This window comes from Microplitis mediator, chromosome 9 (genome assembly GCF_029852145.1).
Source record: "Microplitis mediator isolate UGA2020A chromosome 9, iyMicMedi2.1, whole genome shotgun sequence".
Taxonomy (NCBI): Eukaryota; Metazoa; Arthropoda; class Insecta; order Hymenoptera; family Braconidae; genus Microplitis; species Microplitis mediator.
Genome location: NC_079977.1, coordinates 11,318,379 through 11,345,023, shown reverse-complemented (window position 1 = coordinate 11,345,023; position 26,645 = coordinate 11,318,379). Strand labels below are relative to the sequence as shown.

Here is a 26,645-nt window from a genome sequence, read left to right as displayed (position 1 = left end):
TATATTATTATTGCCGGTATATCTATATTATCAATGTATAGAAAAATACTAGCAATATTAATTGGAACCCGGATTAAAATAAACCTGGTTTGAAAAACTAGCCCGTACTATACTAAATCTTACTAAGTTTACTTAGGATTTAGTTCGGCCAAACACGCCCATAGATTGTGAAAAATATGGTCGATTTATACTTTTACGTGGATGAGTTTTGTGCCAGATGAGAATTTTTTTAAAACATAATTCTCAAAACGTATTTTCCTATAATTTTTCCTCATTGTAAAAAAGTTAAAAAATCTCTAATTTGACAGCTTTATAATAGAAGGAAAAAATGGAGTATGTATAGTAGGGTGGGCCGAAAATACGCTTTTTTTGGATTTTCATTATTAATACCGAAAATATTTTTCTTTGTACAAAAAAAAAATTTTTCGGAAAACAGAAAAAAATTTTAGGTCGATATCTTAGGCTCGCCAAATCCCGTTAAAGTTAGAAGTTGTTTAAAAATTTTTTTCCAACATATTTGATCGGAAATTTAATTCTCTACATAAAAGTTCCTATAATAAAATTACGTAAAGTTGATGGTTACTGAGATATTTGTAATTTTGTTCTAAAAAATATAATTTTTCAAGATATTATCACTTTTTCAGGGTAAAACATGAATTTTATCATATAAATTTCATGGAAAATGAAATTTCTTAAAAAATTGGTCTTCTGGTAAAAACTTGAAATTTATAGTTGTTCAGAAACTGGCAATTTTATGTTTAGATGGTCACATTTCTCGTTATTTGGTAGTTTTCACCAAGAATTGCTATTATCTTTGTAACTATCAACTTTGAATAAATTTTTATTAGGTCTGTTTTGTAGAAAATTGAATTTCCTACGAAATTTTTATGATAAAATTTATTTTTTACCTTGAAAAAGTAATAATATCTTCAAAAATTTCATTTTTTAGAGCAAAATTGCAATTATCTGAGTAACTATCAACTTTACGTAATTTTATTATAAGACCTTTTATGTAGAGAATTAAATTTCCGATCAAAATAGTGGAAAAAAAATTTTAAATAACTTCTAACTTTAGCGGGATTTGGCGAGTCTAAGATATCGACCTAAAATTTTTTTTGATTTCCGAAAAATTTTTTTTTTGTACGAGGAAAAATATTTTCGGTATTAATAATGAAAATTCAAAAAAAGCGGATTTTCGGCCCACACGATGTATACGTGTTCAGAATTAGGTTTTAGAAATGTTCTCACCTCACATAAAATTCGTCCACATAAGATGCTAAATCCACTATATTTCTCACTATTGAAATCCTAAAAACGTTCAAATAATGTTCAACTTAGGGCCAATTTTTCAAACCGAATTTATTTTCAATCCGAATTTAAATTTATATTGCTGGTATATCTATATGCTATAAATGTATAAATATTAGGGTGATTCGCTTGGAACGACTATATTTTATTTTTCACTCCAAATTGAAGATATTGTTGTGGACATTCTGATTAAATTTTCTATATGTCAGTTGCATTTTAGGTTATCGGCTTGCCGTTTGCGGCATTATTTAGATAACTTGATACTCTTCAAAAATCTCATTGGTAATTTTACTTAGACTCTAATTGTTTTTTGTTTATTGGTTCTAGGAAGCATTTTTTTAAAAGTATTTTGGGTTTTTAGTTGATATTGACTAAATAACGAAATTTACAGTAAAAATGCAGATAACAATTTTTGAGAAAATTTGATTCTCCACAAAAAGGTTTTCTTAGTTAAGTGGCTCAAGTTCTTCGTTCAAGTGATACAAGGATTTTATTAATTTTGTGAATAAAATCATAGTCAAAAATTTTTCCGAAATTTATCAAATTCAATCTTTCGTATTTTCATTAATGGGTTAAATTATAAGAAAATTATTTACTCATTTAAAAGTAAAATTAAAAGGCATTTGGTTAAATTTTTAAAAAAATATTTTATTTACAAAATTAATAAAATCCTTATATCACGTGAATGAAGAACTTGAACCACATAGCTAAAAGAACGATTTTTGTAGAAAATCAAATTTCCTAAAAAATTGTTATCTGCATTTTTACTGTAAATTTCCTTATTTAGTCAATATCAACTAAAAACCCAAATTACTTTTAAAAAAATGCTTCCTAGAACCAATACAGAAAAAACAACTGAAATCTAAGTAAAATTATTAGGGAGTCTTTCGAAGAGTATTAAATTACCTAGAACATGCTGTAAATGGCGACCTACACAGTAAAAAAGGATTCGTCAAAATTGACACTTGCCGTGTGTAAAACGATCGATTGACACTTATTTATATGTTACTTTAACATACGCCGTTTGTGTAGAAAAAGTTACACTCGTGTATGTTAAAAGTAACGTGTTATGAGTGTCAAAATCCTCGAAAACGTAACCTCAAAATTTGACACACTCATATGTTATTTGTAACACTTAAAGAGTGTTGAATTTGACATACGCTTTTGTGTTACTTGGACACTTCTCAAAAACATTTTTTACATTATTTAAAGTTTAAATCAATGAAACAATTGTTGATAATTGTTTCTTCAACAGTGATATAATAATAATCACGATAATATTAGTAATAAATAATAAAAATAATGATAATAAAAATAATGAAAATAAAAATTATAATAATAATAATAATAATAATAATAATAAAAAGTATATTATCATGTATTGTTTAATATATGTATAAATATATATATATATATATATATATATATATATATATATATATATATATATATATATATATATATATATATATATATATATATACGATCATTTATTATTATTTTCTTAAAATATTCTTAAAATTAATCTAATAAAATTTATGATACTGAAGTTAGCCGACGTCTCATAATTTTTGGACTTTTTGTTAAACAATAAATCATAAAAAAAAATACTTGAAAAAATTGCACCTGTAGATTTTTTAATTTTCTACATGTGCAGATTTTCAGTTTTTTTTTTTTTTTGTAATTTATTTGTTGAAAAAAAAATCCAAAAATTACTAATTGTCTGCTAACTTCAGGATCATTAAAATTTTAGATTTGTTATTAATAAAAACATCCTTATTAGCTTTATATATAAATTTTTATTGAAAAAGCTTTTCTATTTTACATGAAGTAGTCTGTAACAATAACAAGCTCTGTGTCACAAGTTTTATAAATTTTCCAGCTCTTGGTATAAGATAACTCTACAATGTTAACAATAAAAATATCAGAGGTTTTGACAATCGAGTATCCGAAACATGATGTTGATATCCCTAATGTGTTCCATGACTCACAAACTACAAATAACTCACCATCCACAGAGAAAAAAAAGTAACGCTTTACTAAAAACCGATAAATCATTTGAAAAAGAGGAGCAAATAAATTTATTCAGGATCAATTCAGTACCTCTAAATTTAATAAATTTTCCAACAATAATCAAGGACTCTTTAGTAACAGAGAAATAATTTAAAATAATTTGTTGATATTCAAGTGAATTAATTCTTTTTTCTTTGGCGTTCATGAGGATCGGTTTAGTCTCAAGTAAATCGGAATTATTTTTCCAAAAAGCCAGCATTGATATTTGATGCCGTTCTGATTAAGTGTAGGCAATATCGATATAATTCCTTAATTTCTCAGCTAAACTTGAAAAAAAACCGTTTTTACTCTCATACCGCATTGTCCATTGTATTTTAGGGGGGCCCATTTTTTTTATAATCATCGAATAGTGAGTTACAAAATGGTCTTTTGGAGTTAAAGCCACAGAATATACATTAATTAAAAGATTGTGATGTTCTGTTATACTTATTTCTAAATTTTTTAACATTTTTTGAGTGATCTTAGGTGCTAGAACGATTTTAAGCATTTTTATAAGTAGTAAAATAATTTTCCATTTATCGTTGTCTTTTTTTTTATTTTTAGAACTACATCACTTATAATTAAAGGTAAAAAAGTTACCAGACAAAGAGTTTGTGCTGCGTGTTGTCCGATACGGTTTGACGTTTTACTTAGGTTTATACCGCTAGGAATATTTGGTCTATTATGTAAACCGTATTCAAAAGCCTGTATTTTTTTATTTAAGTCACTGAGGTTTATTAAACGAGTTTCAATCAAAAAATTAAAAAATAATTTGAGGTCTCTTTGACAAATACCCTCTAAAAAATCATGCATCACGTCAATGCTAAAATTTTCACAAATTTTAAAATATTTCAGATCACATAGAGGGGTAAACATCTTAATTCCAAAGAAATTTAAGGTTTTACTATTTGCGCAGTTAAGCCTTTTGGATAAATATTTAAAACTTTCAGATGTATGCAGCATGTTATCATTAGCTTGACATGCTTGCTGAGCATCTATTTTGAAAATCGTACAAATCCGGCAGTAATGATTTGATAAAAAAGACTCATTCATACCAAGAAGCGTAGCACCGCCTAAATTATCGCAAGACAACGATACTAATGTTCCTTTTACGATAGAATTTAAAGATTGTATGAAAATTCCTTGAGATTCTAAAATTTTTATATCTTTGATAATAACTTCTAATACTGGATTGATACCAAATTCTTTAATGTCATAATTGTAACACAAGGCTAATTAATGTATATTATTTAAATTTGAGTTGAAATGAGTAGGCAAATTCAAAATAGTGAAATAAAAAGCACCAATTTTATGAATACCGGATCTGCTTCCTAACGGGTTACAAACTTCGAATTCATCGAAATAAATTTGTAACTGAATTACATGTTTGTTGTCTTTAAAAAACATATTATTTTTATAAACGTCTCCATCAACAAAATGTGTGTATTCTTTATCATTAGGCATACGATGATTAGTAAAGTTATATTTAATAGTTTCTAAATTTAGTAAGACTGTAAGGGATTCTAGTAAAGGAATATAAGTGAAAGTACTGGTCACAGAAATTTCTTTATAACATTGTGTGTTTCTATCATATTTTTTATCAATACGCATACCATGTGCTTTCTTAATAGGTTGTACCATTGATTTTTGAAAAGTTTTATTTCTCATGTGTTTTGTCAATTTATTATCAAATGGAATTTTAAACTGATTTACTAGATTTATTTTTTCACCTAAGCTTGGACACTTCATAAGGTCATTGAGAACAGGATACATTAAATCTACGTTCATTTTCATTATTTTATCGATTGTTGAGTCTGGTAAGCCAAGTACATATAAATTTTGTATATATTTATCAATATTGTTTTGCTTTTCATTACTGGTAGTATTAGTATCATTAGCTTCTTTAATTGTATGATTACTTTTTTTAGGGATAACTAAATCATCAATATCATTACTGCTAGATGAGCGTTCTTCAGTACTATTTTGAAAAAATTCAGTGCTTTTATTTTTTAACATACAGACTTTGACATGTTTTTTAAAACTAGTGTAAGACACATAAGTATTTGAGCAATTAGCGCAGCAAGTCAAACGTAACTTTGATCCTTCAATTAATAAATGATCATTTTCTAAATGGTTACATAGATTATCAACATCATCACTCTGTTTAAAACACAAATTGCAGTTCAAAGACATTTTTAAAATAATAAAATAAGAAAGTAATGTTTATTAAAGTTATTTAGTACGAGTATTTTTTAAATTATATATTAAATAATAAATTAGATGAACAATATTAGTGATGTTCTACGTTTTTAACTTAAAAAATATTTATTAGTATTATTAGAATAAGTAAAAAAATAATATGTCTTCAAACTCCTAGATTAACGAATACAATTAATCAGTCTTTTATATTCTATTATTCATCCGCCGGTAACTGATTGCATACTGTTAACTTGGTATAAACATCCACCATTTGATTGGCGCACTTACTCGAGATACTATAAAAATAATTTTGTACGAATGTCCAAAAATTTTTTAAATCAGAATCAAATTCGGCATTGGAAGCATAATGTGATTTGAATAAACAATCAATTGCTTCAATTATTGTTTTTGATTTTAAAGATATATAATTATTATCAATTTTAATGTGATACTGGCTTATTGCAGCTTTATTAATTCCGACAGCAATAAGTTTCGATTGACGAGAATCAGCATCATCGTTTGATTGAATTGGAGTTCCAATCTAAGGAAAAAAATGGCCATTAGATATTTTTTTTCAAATGAATTTTTAGATAGTATAGAAAACTATTGAAATCATTAGAAATACGTACAGTGTAACAGGGCGAATTATAAAAATTTTTGAGAAATTAAATATTTGAATTTGAATATTATTCCCGCCGTTAACCGGCCAATGACCTCGTAAGTTGCGAGTTAGGGTTGCGACTTGTCACCGGGTGTCGCACGATCGCTAAGGCCCGAACATTCGCCACTCCCTTAGTCTAAGTTTCGGGAGTGAACCAGAATAGAGGGAATGATAATATAAAAAGGACTGCGGAACATGGAATCATCAGTTTAGTTCTAGTTTTTGTTCAGACGACGACAACGGCAGGACACTAATTAAAACAAGGTAAATAATTACGTCTGTACACGCTTCACGTGGAACGAGGCGATTACATTAATTAATTAAAATTGTATTTAGGCTCTCTAAAGCCATTTGTTAACCGATTAATAAATTACAATTTCAATCCATAAGATTTTAAATAATTATTGGCGAAGAGGAATTTCGAGGACAAGGAAGCCGGACAACGGAACCTGGAAATATAATTAACGCCAGAAATTAGCAGCCGGAGCAATTCATCACCTGAAATTTTCCAAGGACTGCTGAATTAAATTTGGAGGTAAATTATAATTAATTCAAGCCACTGATTAATTTTATTAATCTGGCAAATTAATTATAATATATTACTTAATATCTTTCCGTTGATCTCGCGTAAAAAAACGGATAGTTCAGGCTCTCCAGCCGTTCAATCTCGTATTCTCGAAAGTTCCGTCGCGTCAATTATCGCCATTAAGTGTTCGAAACTCTGTAATAATTATTCAAGGCTCCCTAGCCGGAATAAAATTAAAGTCGTCGCATAAATAATCCGGTAATTAAAACAATTAATTTATTAATTTATTCCAGGCTCTCCAGCCGTTATAAATTAATTTATTAATTGATCTTAAGATTAATACAGGCTGGAATTTATTCCGTCGGCCGCATCAATTCTAAGATTTATTAATTTACTCGAATTACTCAAGTTAACGTCAATAAAATCGGGAACCGCGTGACGCCAATTCACCGGTCGAAAATTCTAGTCAACCCGAAAACAAATTCTAGTCAGAACGTGATTATTAAATTAATTTTAAGTTAATTAAAATATCTAAAAACTAAATAAAAGATACTAGAGTTTGGGTAAATTAAATTGTGAGTAAAATTGAGAAAACGGATTATTTTGAAAGTGAAATAAATTTAATTGTGAAAATTGTCAGTGAAACATTTAGGAATTGAAAGTAATAAATGAATAGTAATTGTGGCAAATTAATTATAAAATTTAATCAGAGAAAATTAATTAGGAAAAATTATAAGTGGAAAAAAAGATTAATTAATTTATGAATGATATTAAACAAAAAATAAATTAATTAATTGGAAAGGACAGTAAATCATAGAAAGAAAAAATTTATATTGAGTATTGGAAATTATGAAGTGTTGGAAAATTGAGTGAGAAAGTTAATGAGTAGAGTCACTTAGTTATGGAGTCAAATTAGAATAAAGAAAACTGTGTCTGTGATTTAGGTCCGGGGGACATGTTAAGATTAGATTGGTTATACATCCAGGGGATGTTTTAATTGTTTAAGGAAAATTTTAGTAATGTCCAGGGGACAAAATTATTAATTGGTATTAAGGATCAACGTCCAGGGGACGGTATTTTAATAATAATTATTAAGGTTAATGTCCAGGGGACAAATTAATAAGGTTTAACGTCCAGGGGACGGTATTTTAACGGGAGTGTGTGGGTGTGGAAACGTCCGGGAGACGTATTAGTTTGTCATAAGATTCCGTCCAGGGGACGAGGTATAAATTAGTTTGTCATAAGGAAAACCGTCCAGGGGACGAGGTTATTAGTTTGTCATAAGAATATTAGTTTGTCATAAGATTATTAGTTTGTCATAAGAATATTAGTTTGTCATAAGGATATTTAGTTTGTCATAAGTACACGTCCAGGGGACGCATTTAGTTTGTCATAAGTATCTAAATTGTTAAACAAAAGGTTAAATAAATAATAAGCAAGGTGCTTAAATTAATTAAAATTAAAGGCAAAGTTTTAATAAAATTTTATTTCAGCCTGTTCACTATTCTTCTCCTCTCTCACAAAATATAAATTTACAAACGACCCTGAGAATCAAAATTACAATTAACATCCGGTTCTGGAAGGCCGAGTCCATCTTCCAGTGGCGCCCTAATATTCGACTATAATACTTAGGTGCGACCAGACTTGGCAAGCTAATCACTCTGTCATAACAGGTTTGAAAACAATTAACTTATCTATGATATTTTTAGTTTTTCCTCTGTTAGCTTTTTTTTTTCCTTTGGCAGTGGGAGGAACCAGTTGTGTTAAAATTATTATTGAATTAGTTGCACGATCCCATTCTATAAAATACGTCATAATGACAATATCGATGTTTATTGTTGATATCATAAAATTTAAATTTTCAAAATTTTACCATTTTAACCACTAGCAATACTTTTATGGAATTGAATTAATCTATTTTACGTACCAAGTATTTTTTTTTCGAGCTTTTCGGCTTCACTAATATTTAAAATTGCACTTATAAAACCAGAATAAGTATTTTTAAAATTATCCGAATCTATTTCAGGAAAGAGGAGTTTAAACTCAACATCGATCTGTCGACATAAATTCACTTTCAGTTAAACTATTATATAGTAGCTAATTATCTATGCAGTTATGAGCTTACCAGTTCAGGAACATCGATGAATCGCGGAAATACTGTGAACGAGTTATCATTCAAGTATGAATATCGCCGTATGTCGAATGTTTGTTTAGATTTTTCGATTATAGCATCTTTCTGGTGAATGGTAGCACTTTGCATAAATTTTATTGCTTCTACAACATCAATCGTCTCATTAACAGGTTCAGTAATTTTAATTGGGAGTATAACAGAAGAGGCCTTTTCCGCTTGTTTATTAGTATTTTTAGAATCTGCCAAATTTCTAGAATAATTTTATAATCCGGTAGTTATGTAGCCCGTGCGAGTTTGTGGATCATAAAAATGTTCCTATAAAAAGGTTCATAATTGAAATCATTAATTAAAATTTTCAATTTATCTACCATTTTTAAAGAATACCCTTTATAAGTTCATGTAGATGTACTTACATATCCTAGGTTTCCGTGAGGATTCCGGAGAATCGGGAATAATTCAATGACTGCAGCTGCGCAGTCAGATTTATTTTTCGATGTAAGTGGTCTTTTAACTTTTTTTTTGTAATTAATAAGATGGTTCACAATTAACTGAACTAATTTTTTTCGATGCGAATTCGTCAAAAATCCACGCTCTTTATAATCATTTATCAGTCCCTCGCCATATGAAGTAGCTAAGATTAATTCTTCTAATTTTTAAAATAGTGATAAATTAAATCATTATTATTTTTAAGTGACAGCAGTTATTGTAAAGGTCTCATTTTCTTCAATGAAATGTTCCAGTAAGAATCGAAGTATTTAAAAAATTCATATTTTAACGTACATTTTTAGTTAAAGCAGGAGGTGATATATAAGTTTCGATTTTTTGTTTTTTACTAGCTGGCTCTTCATTATCAATAGCACTTGCGTCAGGGTATGGTTCAATACAATGACTTTCTTGGCTTAAAGACTCCATTGACTTGTTTTGGTTGCAATTACCTGTTCAAAGAAAAAGAAATTCAATAATTTTGACCTTATTAAATGAAAAAAGTATAAATCGAATAAGCACTTAAATTTGTGATTATTATGTTAATTTGCAATAAAATTATTTTTAAAAATTGTCAGAAATCTTACTTAAACTTAAGATATTTTGTGAACTCTTAATTTTAAGAGTCACACCTTGTGTGCTAGACAATACATAGTCGACCAAAATGTAATCAAGTCGAGCATCGTTAACATCCGTAAAATAAAAAATTTACGTTATTCAATGACGGAAATACCTCTCGAGCTACAATAAGAGTTAATTACTTGCAATTTAAATTTATCATAAAAATATTTACAGTAAAAAAAATTAACCGTTTGTAAAAAAATCTTCAAAGTCACCGGTTTGACTAATTTAATCCATATCTTTTGATTATCAAATTCGAAGATACACATTTGATATTCGAAAATTGGTTGTGATATCAAATTATCATTATTAACATTTAGTAAAAAATGATTCATCTACAATATCCAAATAAATATAACAAAATTACTATAAATTCTTTCACAATAACAAAAAAAAATGATAATTATTTTAATAACAAAAAAATAATCATATTTCATCAATATTAATTTAAAAGTTTAGGTTATGTATTTTAAAAATGATTATAAACAAAAGTTTAAGTTTACTTACTTTGTCATGTACAAACTCTTAATGTTTTTAGTCGAACTTGATTTCCACAATTTATTAATTTAATTGACACTAAACTGTCTGCATAGTAATTCAAATTAAAATTATAAAATAAAATGAATAATAAAAAATGCCGGCCGACCATTACAATAGTGTGGGTACACAATGGGTAGCACGTCGTACTTCCCGCGTAAAAACAACAGAGGCAATGTCTTTAACACGTGACTGGATGTAAATTCAACACCCTCTGTGCGTTATTTAAACGAATCTACACTTCTTGTATGTTGAATTTTCACACAAGAAGTGTCATTTTTACTTGAAATTTTCCGAGAATTTTTTTGTGATGGTCGAGATTATTTTTAACATATTTTGTGTGTTGATTTGACAGTAACATATAAAAAGTGTTACTTTCGTCTAAAATAACATTTTTGTGTGTTAAAAAATCAATCGATTACGACAGTTGAAACAAGATAAATATTGTATGTTAAATTGACACACAAAAGTGTCAAAAATTCAACACTCAGAATTTTAACATACGCTTTTTTTTACACTTTGACGATTCATTTTTTACTGTGCAGTAACTCCGAATGCAGCTGAGTCATTGAAAATTGAAAAAAACATCTTTACTTTTCCGTGTATTTGAAATGGGAAAACTTCAAAATGAAATACAAAGTACGTAAAATTAAAATTAAGGGCTAAAACTGGCAGGGAATTTTGTTTTTCAATGTCTAGAACAATATTTCTAAGTGAGAGTGAAAAAAAAATCGGCCTATCGGTTGACCCTGTAGGCCAGCCCCAAACTTTACCGCTGTTTTCGAGCTCTGCGAGGTGGCTTTTGACGTGGCTTATAAAGTTTTAGAGCTAATCATTGATTTTGGGATTAATCTATCGAGCACATTACAAGCTATCCAAAAAAAAAACATTTTTAAAAAATTTCATTTTTAGAATATCTCCGAACAACCTTTACCGATTAAGCTCAATCTTCCGCGGCTTTTAGATATCGACACGCCGCGTCGAATGCTACCTTGACGGTCAAAATCGGTTCATCCGTTCGAAAGTTACAGATATTTACATCCGTACGTTCGTACACACACACATACATACTCTTGGACATCATTTTAAAATTAGTCAGAATAGCTTCCGAGTACTTCAAACTGTCAAGATCTAATAGAAATCCGATGTTTGTAAAAAAAAAAATTCCATGTCGATTACAAACCTAGCTCATTGAAAATTCGATTTCCTACTTAAATAACACGGGAAAATTTTTTTCTTAACTTTGAGTATTTGTAACTTGATAACAAATCAAATAGACTAATACATATTTTTGTAGGAAATCGAACGCTTTACAAAAAAGGTTTCTTATCATTTTTTGATAAATCCATCTGTTCAAAAGTACTTAGAGCTCGAAGTAAAGTTGGAGAGCTTTTTACTTTTCCGGTGAAACTATCAGACTTATCACAAAATTTTGTGAGTTTTTTTTTTGTTGACAATGTTATTCCCTACAAATTATTACCAGTAAAGTTTTTTCAAATTCCGCGTTGTTTTCTAGTGCAACGGTGGGTTGCCGTTCAAAACTGTACAAGATGCTGGAACAGCCTTTTCGTGGGTTACCCTAGTTACTCAGATCCATGAAACTCTTATTTTATGTTCTTTTTATGATAAATACCCGAACTGGCCTTACAAATCTAAACTAACACTAGTACTTAGCCTAGACTATAGTTCGGAGCGATGGTGATGTCCCTGATGACCTTGGACTGGCTGGACCTGATGAGTATGTGATTATAACGCCTTAACGATAAAGGTGGGCAGGATAACAGGTGAATTCACTCGAACACTGGTATCAATTATTAATTAAGATTTCATTAAAGGAAAAACTTAATTAATGCCATTTCACACACATTGATCGGTATTATCAATTAATAACCGTAATTAATAACGGGAGCTTTCGCAATTCAACTAAATGTGAATTGGTTTAATCTGAGATAAAGTTAAACTAAGTGTTAACTTTATTGCTGATTAACTAACTGTAATACAGCACTGCTGGATTGACTGGTAAATACTGAGTAGAATATTACAAGGATTCTAAACGTTCAAACCGATAAAGCCGTCTTCAATTGAATTGCGCTCCGTTATATAGACGTGCCGACGCACCGTCCCACGTGATATTACCTGAGATCACATGATGGCGGAGGCGCACGAAGCAACTTCGTAACACTAGTTATTTTCAATTAATGTGTCGGGCATGTGTCTCACAAGTTTCGGACAAGTGTCAGACATGTGTCTCACGAGTGTAGGACATATGTGTTTCACAAGTGTCGGGCATGTGTCTGACAAATGTCAGGCATGTGTCTCAGACAATAAATTTGTTTTGATAATCTTACTTTAATGTTCTTTTTTGTGATTCAATATCCTTCAATTTGCCGCCCTTAAAAAGTCTCTGCGCCGGTTTGGCGCTGCGTTATCATTGATCACAGCAAAAAAGTACATTTCGACTTTGACAATCAATTGCTCGGGTCATATTAGTTGTGCAAAGAATGACAGTAGGGTTTTAAAATCTGCAAAACATCCTCTATAAGACAAAAATATTGTTTTTTAATGGAAAAAATTTGTTCGTAGTGACAATCTTAATTAAAAATCAGGTAAAAATTCGCACGTTTAGGGATATTCGGAAATTTTGATATAACTAATTATAATAATTGAACGTAGGATACTATCGATTTTTTTTTTCAACCTTAAAGTGTCCCAAAAAAACTTTAACAATTGCAAAGCGCTGCGATTTTTCTTTCTTAGTCCTTCGAAGCTTTAAATTTATCGCTCCCGCAGAAAATCGCATAATTAGCAATTCTTCGTTTTCAATCATTTCTTTAAGTTCAAAAGGGTTTTTTTTAGCAAAGGACCTCATTTCGTTGATCAAAAACGTTGATTATTAAAAAAGATGAAAAAAAAATTTTTTTTAGAAATTTTTACATTTTTATATTGAATATTCGCTTCGCTCGACCAGATAACTAACTCGGTCTTGATGAGAAAGCGCCTATAGCCTCAAACTCGTGACGTCACTTCAAGCCGTCAGAATCCCTACCTTTCCGGTATATATATATATATATATATATATATTAGGGTGGTCCGTTTGGAACGACTATTTTTTTTTTTTCGCTCCCACTGAAAAATATTGTTGTAGACATTGAAAAAAAAATTCTCTGAAAGTTTTAGCTCTTAATTTTAATTCTAAGTACTTTACATTTGATTTTGAAGTTTTCCCATTTAAAATACATGGGAAAGTTGGGATTTTTTTTTTAATTCTCTATAACTCAGCCGCATTTTAAGTTATCGGGTCGCCGTTTGCGGCATTTTTTAGGTAATTTGATACTCTTCAAAAGTTTCATTAATAGTTTTACTCTGACTTTAATTGTTTTTTCTGTATCGGTTCTGAAAATAATTTTTTCAATAATAATTCGGGCTTTTAGTTGATATTAACTAAATAACGAAATTTACAGAAAAAGTGCAGATAACGATTTTTTAGGAAATTTTATTCGCTACAAAAAAGGTCCTTTTAGTTAAGTAGCTCAAGTTCTCCGTTCACGTGATATAGGGATTTTAGTAATTTTGTAAATAAAATATTTGTCAAAAATTTTTCCGAAGTTCATCAATTTGACCCCTTTTGATTTTAATGACTGGATTAAATTAATGAAAGGAAAATTATTTACTGATTTAAAATTGAAATGAAATAGCATTTGGTGGAATTTTTTGAAAATTATTTTATTTACAAAATTACTGAAATCACTATATCACGTGAACGAAGAACTTGAGCCACTCAACTAAAAGGACCTTTTTTGTAGCGAATAAAATTTCCTAAAAAATCGTTATCTACACTTTTTCTGTAAATTTGGTTATTTAGTTAATATCAACTAAAAACCCAAATTATTATTAAAAAAATTATGTTCAGAACCAATACAGAAAAAACAATTAGAGTCCGAGTAAAACTATTAAAGAGACTTTTGAAGAGTATCAAATTACCTAAAAAATGCCGCAAACGGCGACCCGATAACTTGAAATGCGGCTGAGTTATAGAGAATTAAAAAAAAAATCCCAACTTTCCTATGTATTTTAAATGGGAAAACTTCAAAATCAAATGTAAAGTACTTAGAATTAAAATTAAGAGCTAAAACTTTCAGAGAATTTTTTTTTCAATGTCTACAACAATATTTTTCAGTGGGAGCAAAAAAAAAAAATAGTCGTTCCAAACGGACCACCCTAATATATATATTGAGACAATGTGAATTGTCATCTTCTCCCTCAGCCTTGCGGTTCCCATTTTTCCCCGTCTCGTTGCCGTCTGAAATCACCTAAAGCTAGTCATAGTGACATGGTCACATGACTAGTTATCACCTCAACGCACGACCGTAAGGGAAGTGGGGAGCGAGCCCAAAACAACTCAGCCCTAAGACCCTACGGTGATTGAACTTCACTTCGATCCTGAATCAATTAGTAATAAGACGTATAATTTAGTTTTACTGTCATATACTAGCAATTTATTTGCGACTTTGTTAATACGGCTAACTACTTTGTAAATCGGAAAATTAACTTGCGTTATAGTTGTAGTACTAGCGATTCTCTTGCGATATACTTTACTGTCCAAGTTTACTGATTATTATAAACAAAGTTAGTTGAATTAAATATTACTGTACGTTACCGGCGATATATTCGCGATATAAAATTTATACTGTGCCACGAATCTGTCTACATTATATCCAGCGCTTGCACTTTCTTGTAAGTAATTTTTATTATTATAATTAGCAATAAACAATCATTGCAATTGTCAATCATTCACTGTATCCACTATCTGTTCATCCTATGTATTTCCTATTTTACTGGTAAGATTATTAAATAGTCTGATAAAATAAATATTAATTAAGTTACAAATAATAATTTGACCATCAATAAGAATATTCTATAATTTTATAAGCCGTGAGGTAAGTTGATAAGCTTTCTCATACGTTGCCGAGTTTGAATAAGTGCGGGTCTTTGCTTTGCAAGAACCCCAGCCCACTGCTCTGTCCAAGTAAAATAAAATTTGTTAGAGGCCAGCCTAAGCCAGGGTTCAACCCGCGAATTCTGGTGGCTGCTGGTAAAAATCGCGAAGACAAAAAGCGATTTGTCTCAACTGGCGCTCGAACAGGGACTTTGCAGTAGTTCAAACCGGCAACGAAAAATTTTATTAATTTTTCTCACGGCTTTACCCAAAATTTTTACCAAATTTCTAGTCACAATTTTAAATTAAATTTCTTACCAGTATTAAAAATTTCATTTCCCTACACTAATAATTTCATTTCATTTTATCATTCATCACCAGCATCTAATTTTACAAAATAATTAATATCCAAATTTCTTTTATTTATTCTAAATCATATCAAATAATATTTGTCATTGTAATTTTGTGTGCTGGTTCGTTTTCAAAGAAATTTCGTTGTTCTGTGACCTTGAGCGTATACTAGCTACACGCGTCATAATATGAGACGTTAGTGTTTATTTACCTTACAGTTTACTTGATAATAACAACGCAAAATAAACACTTAAAATTTTAAAATAAAAATTTATTCGTATATTTTTTAAGTCCAGTAAATAACTTAATTTGTAACACAAAAGATTATTATACTCGTTTCCGATTTAAAATAAAATATCTTTCTCTCGACAAAATAAATTAAGTACTTAAGCAAACTACAAATAAAATCTTTGCAGTAATAAATAAAAATTTGTTAGTCATCAGGGATTCATTAATTAAAATTTAATAATTTATTAACTCGAAGATTTATGAATAGTAATCGGATAATTTTAAATGAATAATTTCTCTGCAAAGATTTAGTTGAAGATTAAAATTATATCTAAAATAAAATTTCTGTAATTATTAGTAATCTTAATAGCTTAATTAGTCATCATGTTGCCGAGGACACCGATTCCAAGACCACTTCCAGCAGTTACTAGTAATAATTATAATAATATTGGTCACAATTTACTTCAATTTCTGCCTAATCCAGCATCAAGTTCAATAATTCCTACGACTAGTGCCATTGATGATTTGCTAGACCTCACGGGAGGTATACATAACAGTACAGTGAATAATAATAACGACATTCCTGTAAATAATATGATTGGCCATTCAACTACACAGATAAATAATGCGAGCTCAATAGCAGTCTTGTCAAATGCTATAGCTCAGCCACAAACTGAATCTGCAGCCTCGCAAGCCGCACGCCAAGAGTCGTCACTGACGGGTACAATCTCACGACCTTCCAATGCGTTACCGACATTATCGAATTCGGGAACGGCAATACAAGCTAGAAATAATCTAACTTTTTCAAATAGCTGTATTTCTAACACATTGATGCCCAGAGAATTGTTTTCAACGGCTACTGTCTCACAGGCAGCAAATCCCCTCACGGCTGGCCATCTTGCCCCGCAATTATACGTGCAATCGTCTCAAGCAAGCAGCGTGTCATCAGCTGTACATCAAGCACCTGCGCAGGAACCGTACAGTATCAAACGGTCCCACTACCAATTCATACGTTACCGTCGTATGTGCACACGCAGCCACTACCATCTAACATGATACCAGCACATATGCACCCTGTAACGTTCCATCACCCACACAACGTGACAACTGGGTATACGAGCGCAATGGGCTTTAATTTTACTTATCTGTACGAAATCAGTCGATTTGTAAAATCGTGGAATATTTCTTTTTCTTCTCGGAATCGTACGTCGTCATTTGATGCACGAAAATACATCAAAACTATAGAACAACGTATGCGCAGCTATGACATTCCTTTCGAGAATTTCCCTACGGTTGTAACCAATACACTCAACGGTAACGTCCTTGAGTGGTATTATCAAAATGAAGAATTATTTATTAATTAGGAAACTTTTAAATACTATTTTAAAATCTGGCAAACACAACAGACCGATGAGGATTTATTGCTAGAGATCTACGCAGCTAAGCAGGGTAATGACGAAACTGGAGTAACTTTCGTGAACCGGATGCAAGGAGCTTTTATGCAATTGGAGGAGCCGTTACCGCAAGCGAAGCAAATTCGCATAATAATCGCGCGGTTCAATTCGTGTTTTTTGCAAAAATTTGCAGGGGAACATATCTCGAATTATGCGGAATTATTTACGCGTGTTAGTGCTTGGCAGGCGACGGCTAACGCACTCAATCCCAACTACAATGTCTCGAATAAACAAAGAGCACGTAATCCCGTCGATCACTGTATCCAAGACTCTCCAAATTTTGATTCAATCAACATTATAACTACCGTACATCCACATGCTTCACAGAATAAAAAACTCAGTTCTAATAAAAATAATTATTGTAATTGTCATCGAAATTCAAGGCAGTCTGACAATAGAGCAAATGATTCAAATTTAGAGCTTCCAGCTTTACTAAATAATTTTGAATCATTCATGAAATCATTCCTGGAAAGATCAGAACGAATAACGTCAAGCAGTCCTTCGGTAAATACAACTTTGGTACAAACTTCTGTAAAGGATACACCTGTCTGCGGTCGTTGTGGCCGAATGGGCCACGTTTCTGACCTTTGCTGTGCACCTACAACTGATAAATTACGAATTAAAGCAGGATTAAAAGTTCGACAAAAGTCTGCGAAAAATTTTGACAATCAGGCTAATATGAAATACACAGACAAGACCGACGGCGACGTTCAAAATACTCGAGTTGAAGATTTAATCGAGCTTGCGTCTCCGATAAATAAGGGTAAAAGTCATTCAGAAACATTGGATCCTCGTCAAGTCACAAAAATGAATAAAGTAAATAACAGTAAAACACCTAAGATAAAAACGAAACACCAAAAAGCACATACCACTACAGATAAAATTAAAACTACACAAAGCGTAGCTCCAAAATTTTACAGTCAATCATCAACAGCTGTTTGTGACAACACAGTTGAACCTTGCGGAAAATTTTCTTCAGCGAGTCTGAAAGCTCCGTCAAGAGTCAGTCAGATGGTCACCAGCGTATTTATTGGTCGACACAAGATTGACGCATTACTGGACAGTGGAAGTGGACGCAGCTACATCTCTGAAGCTGCATACGAACACATCAAAGAAAACCAACTGCAAGAACTCATATCAGGCCCCATGGATGCTCGTGAGGTCATTATGGCTAATTCTAAACCAACACAAACACGAGGTGGTGCGCCTTTCCGGATAAACTTAGACGGTCACGATATTATCACTTGGTTGACTGTTGTACCAGGACTGACTACTCCTGTCATCCTTGGACTAGATTTTTGGCAGTTAGCTGGCATTCAAGTGAACTCCAAAGAAAACACGTGGAGAATAAATTCAAGTGAAATAACTCACACATTCTCCTCAAGGACACGTCAATTCAATTCAGCATCGTTAAACTCACTGTCGTCAACTGAAGAGGCTAATCATAATCGAAATCTCTTACTCAAACAACAAGAAAATATTACTTATTATAACCTGAGTGAACTAATACATTAAGTAGTCGATAAGAATATTTATCACGCGTTACCGAAATGGATATACTCCAACAATATTTTTCATCAAATTCATACTCATTTCATTCATTCATTTCATTTATTATTGCCAATTGTAATAATTTTTAATTACAGCGTCGAGTCTGGGAGCAGTTGGCAGACTAAATAATCGAAATTTTTGAATAGTATTACTCCTTTACAGTCCTCAGACTTTCAAAAAAATATTTGTATTTAATTATTAATTGTAAATATTACGAAATTATTTTTTACAGTATCTTGTAATATTAGTTCGTAAGCGGTAAATATACACTTCTAGGCTAATCCAGATCGAAGTCCCAGGATAGAAGTGAACCTGAAAAGGGTGACTAAACTCTAATATTTTTAGTATCCTTTACGACTTGCAATACCTTAAATATTTTCATAAAATCAATTTTTATATTACGGCAATACTTGCCATTATTATGGCGATTTACTCGCATTGTAAATATTGTAAATAAACTAAATCATTCTTTTCACTCGGACAAGCTAGACGAGAGGTCAAAAGGGTAACCTTGGCTTGGTGGGGGGGATTGAGACAATGTGAATTGTCATCTTCTCCCTCAGCCTTGCGGTTCCCATTTTTCCCCGTCTCGTTGCCGTCTGAAATCACCTAAAGCTAGTCATAGTGACATGGTCACATGACTAGTTATCACCTCAACGCATGACCGTGAGGGGAAGTGGGGAGCGAGCCCAAAAAAACTCAGCCCTAAGACCCTACGGTGATTGAACTTCACTTCGATCCTGGATCAATTAGTAATAAGACGTATAATTTAGTTTTACTGTCATATACTAGCAATTTATTTGCGACTTTGTTAATACGGCTAACTACTTTGTAAATCGGGAAACTAACTTGCGTTATAGTTGTAGTAATTTTGATGGTTGGGGTGGCATTTGACGCGGCTTATAAAGTTCTAGAGCCTAGTCGATTTTGGAATTAATCCATCGAGCACATTGAAAGTTATCAAAAAAAGACATTTTTAAAAAAATTTTATTTTTGGATTATCTCTGAACGAGCCCTACCGATTAATACCAATATATTCTCGCAGCTCCAAGATATTGACAAGCCGCGTCGAATGACACTTTAAAGTTCAAAATCGGTTCATCCGTTCAAAAGATACAGGTATTTACATACGTACGTACATACATGCATGAATACACTCGGACATCATCTTGAAATTAGTCAGAATAGCTTCCTAGGACCTCAAAACGTCGACATCTGATGAAAATTCGATTTTCGTAAATCGGGCCGAAACTAATAACTATGCCTCGAGTTATTTAATGTAAACCCAAACTGTAACCAGGGCACTACCCTGTATCGCAACTTAACGGCAACGTGATGTCAATTTTCTTGACACCCGCAACCGTCGGTAACTTGACGTTCGTGAATCGAATTAACGTCAACTTGTTTATTCTTAAAAGAAAATTAATAATACTATCTAAATCGGCTTCGGTGAGTACCAGAATATCGCGAATAACGAGACTCGAAATACGCAGTAATGAATATGACAATATAATAAACAAATTATCCCAATAATAAACTAAAAAAAAAATAACAAGCAATGTCAAGTTTCAATGATTCACATAAATTAACGTCGTACCAGTTGAATAACTCGAGTGGAATAACTCAAATCGCACTACTCTCAATTAACAACAATACATTTCTATTTAAGAAACAAACCAAAACAAAAAGTATCTGGCGTCAACTCAAGTTATTCCTCGAGATAAATTCCATAGACTCGCTCACTGGTCGATGTTCTCGAAGCTTACTCCGTCGTCTCCACGTGGTCGATGAAATCAAAAATGGCAGGCCGGAGACGGCGTCTTAATTCTCCAACAGGTGATGGATACACCAAGACAATTATTTGGTGTCGATCTTGACTTGCTCGAACACCGAACTGCGTTGCTGTTGACCAGTTGATCAAAATTTGAATCGGGTGTCTTTCCGCACGCGGATGGAAAATCACCGGTATCGGTGTCGTACGAGAAATCCTCGGCACGGATTTCCCACGTCGATTTATAATTTATTTATTACTTCTTATTATTTATGAGTCGGTGGATACCGAATTAAGCACCGGAAGTTCTGACTACTTATTTTTCGTACAATCTTCGTAATTTCATAACGTAATTACGCCGTAATTAATTTTAATCAATTTCAATTCTTTCAAATACGTGTCAGTAACAACGAGGTCCGATCCAGAATGGCGTCGTCTGTTTTTGTCCTCTCTAGGTGGCTCTGAGTTCAGGGCTTCCACACTTGGCGGTGCTTCGATAACGTCTAAAGCCGAGCTCTGTCCCAAATGACACGGTCAAATTGCTCATCAAATCCCTCGATGTCAGTCCGATTTTAACAATAAACAAATCGTGCACGTATTCTATATCTCGTATAAACATTTGCTACGACTGTTCGTGCCCAGTGGCAACTCGTTCGGATGTCTAGTCGTTCTGCAGACTAACTCGCTGAGTGATGTCAAATCCCAAAATTGCCGCTGGCGGTAATCATACAAAATCGTTCTCTCGGCTATTGTCAGCTGTTGTCGTCGGGTTGAGCATGTAGGTCGTGTCGTCGAATCCTCTTGGGCTCTGGTGACCGGCAAATGAGTACCTAAATCTCTAAAACTATACGGATACCAACTTAAACTAATTTAATTACCAAATCTTTGAAAATTAATTACCAACTAACTTATCACTAGTATTATTATTCAATATTTCGAATCTTGGATCCTTCTCGTACCAAGCTAACTGAACAATGAAATTAATACTATAAGCAGGAAATTATTTAAACAATCGTGATCGGCCAAGTCAAAATACAGCATCGGTCAAAATAACATAACCTTACATTGTCACGATCTTTAAATATCGCGGCATCTTCGCATTAGGTCGGAGAAGGGCAACAGATGGCAGCACACGTTGCTCAGCACGTCTCACCCATTATTATTATTATTATGCTGTTATTATTATTATTCTATGTAATATTTTATTTTATTTACTGTGTGTTTATTATTTGTTTAATTATCTAGGCAAAAATTGCGGCCAAATCAGTAAAAATTACTGAATTTTATTTACTGATGAATGGATTTTACAGCCGCCGGGATAATTAATTGCGTATTTATTTATTTTAATTATTTGGTTATTATTATTATTATTTTGGTTGGTTGGTTGGCGCATGCGCGGCAACGCAACAGTTGGCCTCAGTGAATTTATTTATTTTAAATAAATTTACGGGCATTATAAATAAACTAATGGAATATTTAGGTAAATAATTATATTACTAATTGGCTCTGGAAAAAAGAATGGCCATTTAGTGTAGAGTGGACAAATTACACGTAAAACAAGTCATGCATCATGTTAGTGGTAAATGAGCAAATTAACATGAGACAGGTATATTGCTCCATTGGTTGAAAGGAGAAAACATTATAAGATGGCGCCGGCCGAGGTGCCGGCATGGGACTCACGTGCTGCCATGGCGAGACGTGGATAATCCTTTGTGAGAGCAAGGTGTGTTGTTGCTGTTGCCAAATAATTTATATTGAGACGCCATTTGAGTAATTTTGTGCAATTGACGAGTTACTGGCATTTTGTAAAGTTCTATTGATTAGAATTGTGGCTATTGATTCATATTGCCTTTAAATTGGAACCAATGGAGCCGATAAGAGTACTGGAGATTGGTGATGACTGTAAGTACCTTTGAGTCTAGTACATTGGCGTGTAATTTGTCCCGCGTTGGTGGCCATTTGGGTATATCTCACGTGTGAGTGAGAGAGAGCGTTCAATATATATATATATATAGTTGCGTACTTATTTGTCCCGGCGACAAAACTTGAATTCAAAACTTGGTGGTAAATTTATGCTGTTATTATTAATAATTATTGGTGACCGTAGATATTGTTGACGGTAAATAATTATCAATATTCACGTTATTTTTATATTAGTTAATAATTATTGGAGACTGTCGGTATGATTGACGGTAAATAATTATTAACAGTTACAGTTATTATTTTATATTAGATACTAATTATTGGTGACCGTGTATACGATTGACGGTAAATAATTATTAATATTTTCAAGTAGTAGTTTATATTGGATGGTAATTATCGGTGACCGTGTATAAGATTGACGGTAAATAATTACTGATACTTACAATTATTGTTTATTATTGGTTAATAATTATTGGTGACCGCTCATATGTTTGCCGGTAATTAATTATTAACATTTAAGTCATTTTATTTATTATTGTACTGCTATTGGTAACGTTTTTTTCTTTAATTGCGGTATATATTTACAAATAATTAATTATTATCGGAGAATACTCTGATCTAATGTAAAAATTTTATTTCTGGTAATTATTATTTATATTATTTATTATTTGCGGTAAATATATACCCATCTGTATTTTGTGGTGATCAGTATTCACCATTTGGAAATTAGTTGTACTTATTTACAATATCACCAGTGGGTGAGTTATTATTTTGCGATAACGATTTAATTTATTATCAGCGCTAATTTATTTTGAGTTAATGATTAATATTGTGATACATTTATATTGTGCGCATAGAAACTATTATAATTAATTATTTATATCTATTATTTATCACGTGCGAGTGATAGCAAGACGAACATTTCTTTTATTAATTATTGTTTGCGTTAAGTGACTATTAGTCCAGAAATTATTGTGGAGTGATTTTTTTTTTTTATTAGTTATATTATTGTTAATACCCGCTGAACATTTGTAAGTTAAAATATATCGGGTTAATGGCTACCAACCCGGGATTTGTTTAAATTTTAGTATTTATTTATTGCAAACTATCTCTTTCTTGCTTTCCTTTTCCAATACCTGAAAACTGCTCGCTGATTATATTTTATTATTTCATTTTTCATTTCATTTTTCTTATTTATTGTTTATTTGTTATTTTGTTCGTGGTGTATACGAACTGGCGCCCAATTCGGTTTTCTAACCCAGCCTGAGAAGAGCTGCGTGTCCAGTGCAGATCGTGGGCATCTCCAAGGGATATTTTTGGTTTTGTTTTATATTTTATTTTCAGCTTCTACCATCGGTGGGCCATAACGGCTATTCTGCACACACCACACTCCGCCGTGGGTTGTGACGAATAGTAGCGAACGTTATAACATGATTTAATGATAATGTAATGATTGAATAAATAAATAAGTAACCACGTGTCGGCGTCGAACTATACAGTGAAATTTAAAATGTCATAATATATATATATATATATATTGAGACAAATCGCTTTTCGTCTTCGCGATTTTCACCAGCAGCCACCAGAATTCGCGGGTTGAACCCTGGCTTAGGCTGGCCTCTACGAAATTTTTATTTATGCTGGACAGAGCAGTGGGCTGGGGTTCTTGCAAAGCAAAGATCCGCACTTATTCAAACTCGGCAACGTATCAAAAGCTTATCAACTTACCTCACGGCTTATTATAAAATTATCGATTGTATTTGTTGATAGTCGAGTTACTACTTGTAACTCAATTTATAATTATTATATCATATTACTCGGTGGTCTTACCAATATTTTAGGACTAGGATAGGACAAGGGCGATGTATAATGTCAAGGATTGATATTATCGAAATACGCAAGTTTATTGCCAATTGTAACAAAGATTCATTCACTTATATTAATTTCCGCAAGATACAATAACGCAGTGCTGGTTGGAACGCCAGATACGCAATCAGTAACCACGTGGAATAACGCCTTGTTATAGACTGATTTTATTACTTAATTCTAATTTTAATACCGCGAATATGTCGTCGGTAACGTATAATGCTTTCAATACACTTAAATTTAATTATAATTAATAACTAATAAACAATAAAAGTATTACTTTGCAAGTTAATTGCCAGAAAGAAATATAAATTTTACAGAATATGAAGCACGTAAATATTGCAAGTATAATTGCCTGATTAATAATCGATACTAAATAATAAAGACGTCTGAACGCTAATTAATCCAGTATCGAAGTGAAGTTCAATTGCCGTAGGGTCTTAGGGCTGAGTTTTTGGGCTCGCTCCCTACTTCCCCTCACGGTCATGCATTGAGGTGATAATTAGTCATGTGACCATGGCACTATGACTCTAGCTTTAGGTGGTTTCAGACGGCAACGAGACGGGGAAAAATGGGAACCGCAAGGCTGAGGGAGAAGAAGACAATTCACATTGTCTCAGTATATATATATATATATATATATATATATATATTTAAATAGCTATAACTTTTTCAAAATTCGACTGATTGGGACGTTTGTTTTTTCAAAATTTTTGATTTTAAATGTACTTTTCGAAAAAAAATACCAAAAAATTATTGCAACTTATCTTCATTGTTTTTTTGTAGATTTTTAGAAAAAATCAAAAATTTTTCGATGTTTACCATTTTTGATTTTTGATTTTTTTTTCATATAAAACTTGGACATTTTCCACAGATCCTCAAATTTTTTCAGAGTGATGTTTTTCCCATTTATATTTTTTTTCCCAATTGAAAAAATAAATTTTTTTACAACTAGCATTATTTCTCATAACACCATGCTTAAAATTCTTGAGAGTGCTCAGAAAACTTTCAAATTTAGAAAAAAAAAATGAAAACAATAAATTTAAATGGTAATCTTCGAAATAATTTGAATTTTGTTCGAAAAATCAAGTTTAAAAATAGAAGGACCTTCTGAATAATTTTTTTGTATTTTTTTTCTGAAAACTGCATTCATAGACGAAGAAAATGAAAAAAAAAATTTTCGTTTGGTCTATTTTTTGACAGATGCTGGCAAAACATCGAAACATTTTTTACTTTTTCTAAAAATCTACAAAAAAACAATAAAGTGTTACGTCCAGCTAAAATGCTGAACGTTGTATTTTATTAATAATTTCTGTTTTATTTATTAAAATTGAGCCGACGATCAGATTTTATTTTTTTATTATCATTTTTATGTTTCGATAATATTTAGTGATAAGACATGATGAATGTAAAATGCTTTTGAGGGATTTAGACTTGTTTGCTCTGACATTTTTTTTGAAATGCTAGAGCAAACACCTAAATGTAATTATAATGACCCCTCAGGCAATTGTAAAGGCCCAAAGGCCAGCTGAAACATTTTTCGTAGAAACCCAAAAATATTTTTATCAAAAAAGTGTACGTGGAATATATTTTTTAATTATAAATAAAAATAATCTTAATCCCTCACTTTATCTTTGAGTGCACTTTTGTCGAGACATCTTGGCATCATAAAACAAACAGAAAAATTAAATTTTTGATCACGAAATAGTCATTACATAAAATATTCAAATACTTCTTAAAATAAAAAAAATATTCAAATAAACAATTTAAAAGAATAAATAACAATCGAATAAATAATTTTTAAAACGTAATATCCAAATAATGAAATTCTAAGAAAAGATAATTGGTAACCAAATAAATAATTTCTAAAACGTAATATTTCTTAGATTCCAATATTAAAAGAATAACTAATAATCAAATAAATAGAGTCGGCTGCTAGCCACCTATTTTAAATTTAAATTAGGATTTAATTGACTAACAAAAATAGTAGAAAACTTATAACAATAAATAAATAATATAGGCTCAATGCCAATCAAGAAAATATAAT

At 31.4% G+C, this 26,645-nt stretch overlaps 1 protein-coding gene, 1 long non-coding RNA gene and 1 pseudogene across 4 annotated transcripts in view; 1 reads left to right on the top strand and 2 right to left on the bottom strand.

Moving 5' to 3' along the window:
* Nucleotides 1–26,645, top strand: part of LOC130674949 (phenoloxidase-activating factor 2-like) — a 318,231-nt gene that overhangs the window by 24,236 nt on the left and 267,350 nt on the right. The gene's annotated exons all lie outside the window — the stretch shown is intronic.
* On the bottom strand, nucleotides 3,130–5,553 carry LOC130674152 (uncharacterized; annotated as a pseudogene).
* LOC130674955 (uncharacterized) lies at nucleotides 8,807–10,081 on the bottom strand. The gene is made up of 3 exons (XR_008991189.1): nucleotides 9,948–10,081; nucleotides 9,291–9,812; nucleotides 8,807–9,192 (listed from the first exon to the last, which is right to left on the bottom strand). It is a non-coding gene; the product is annotated as an uncharacterized LOC130674955 (long non-coding RNA).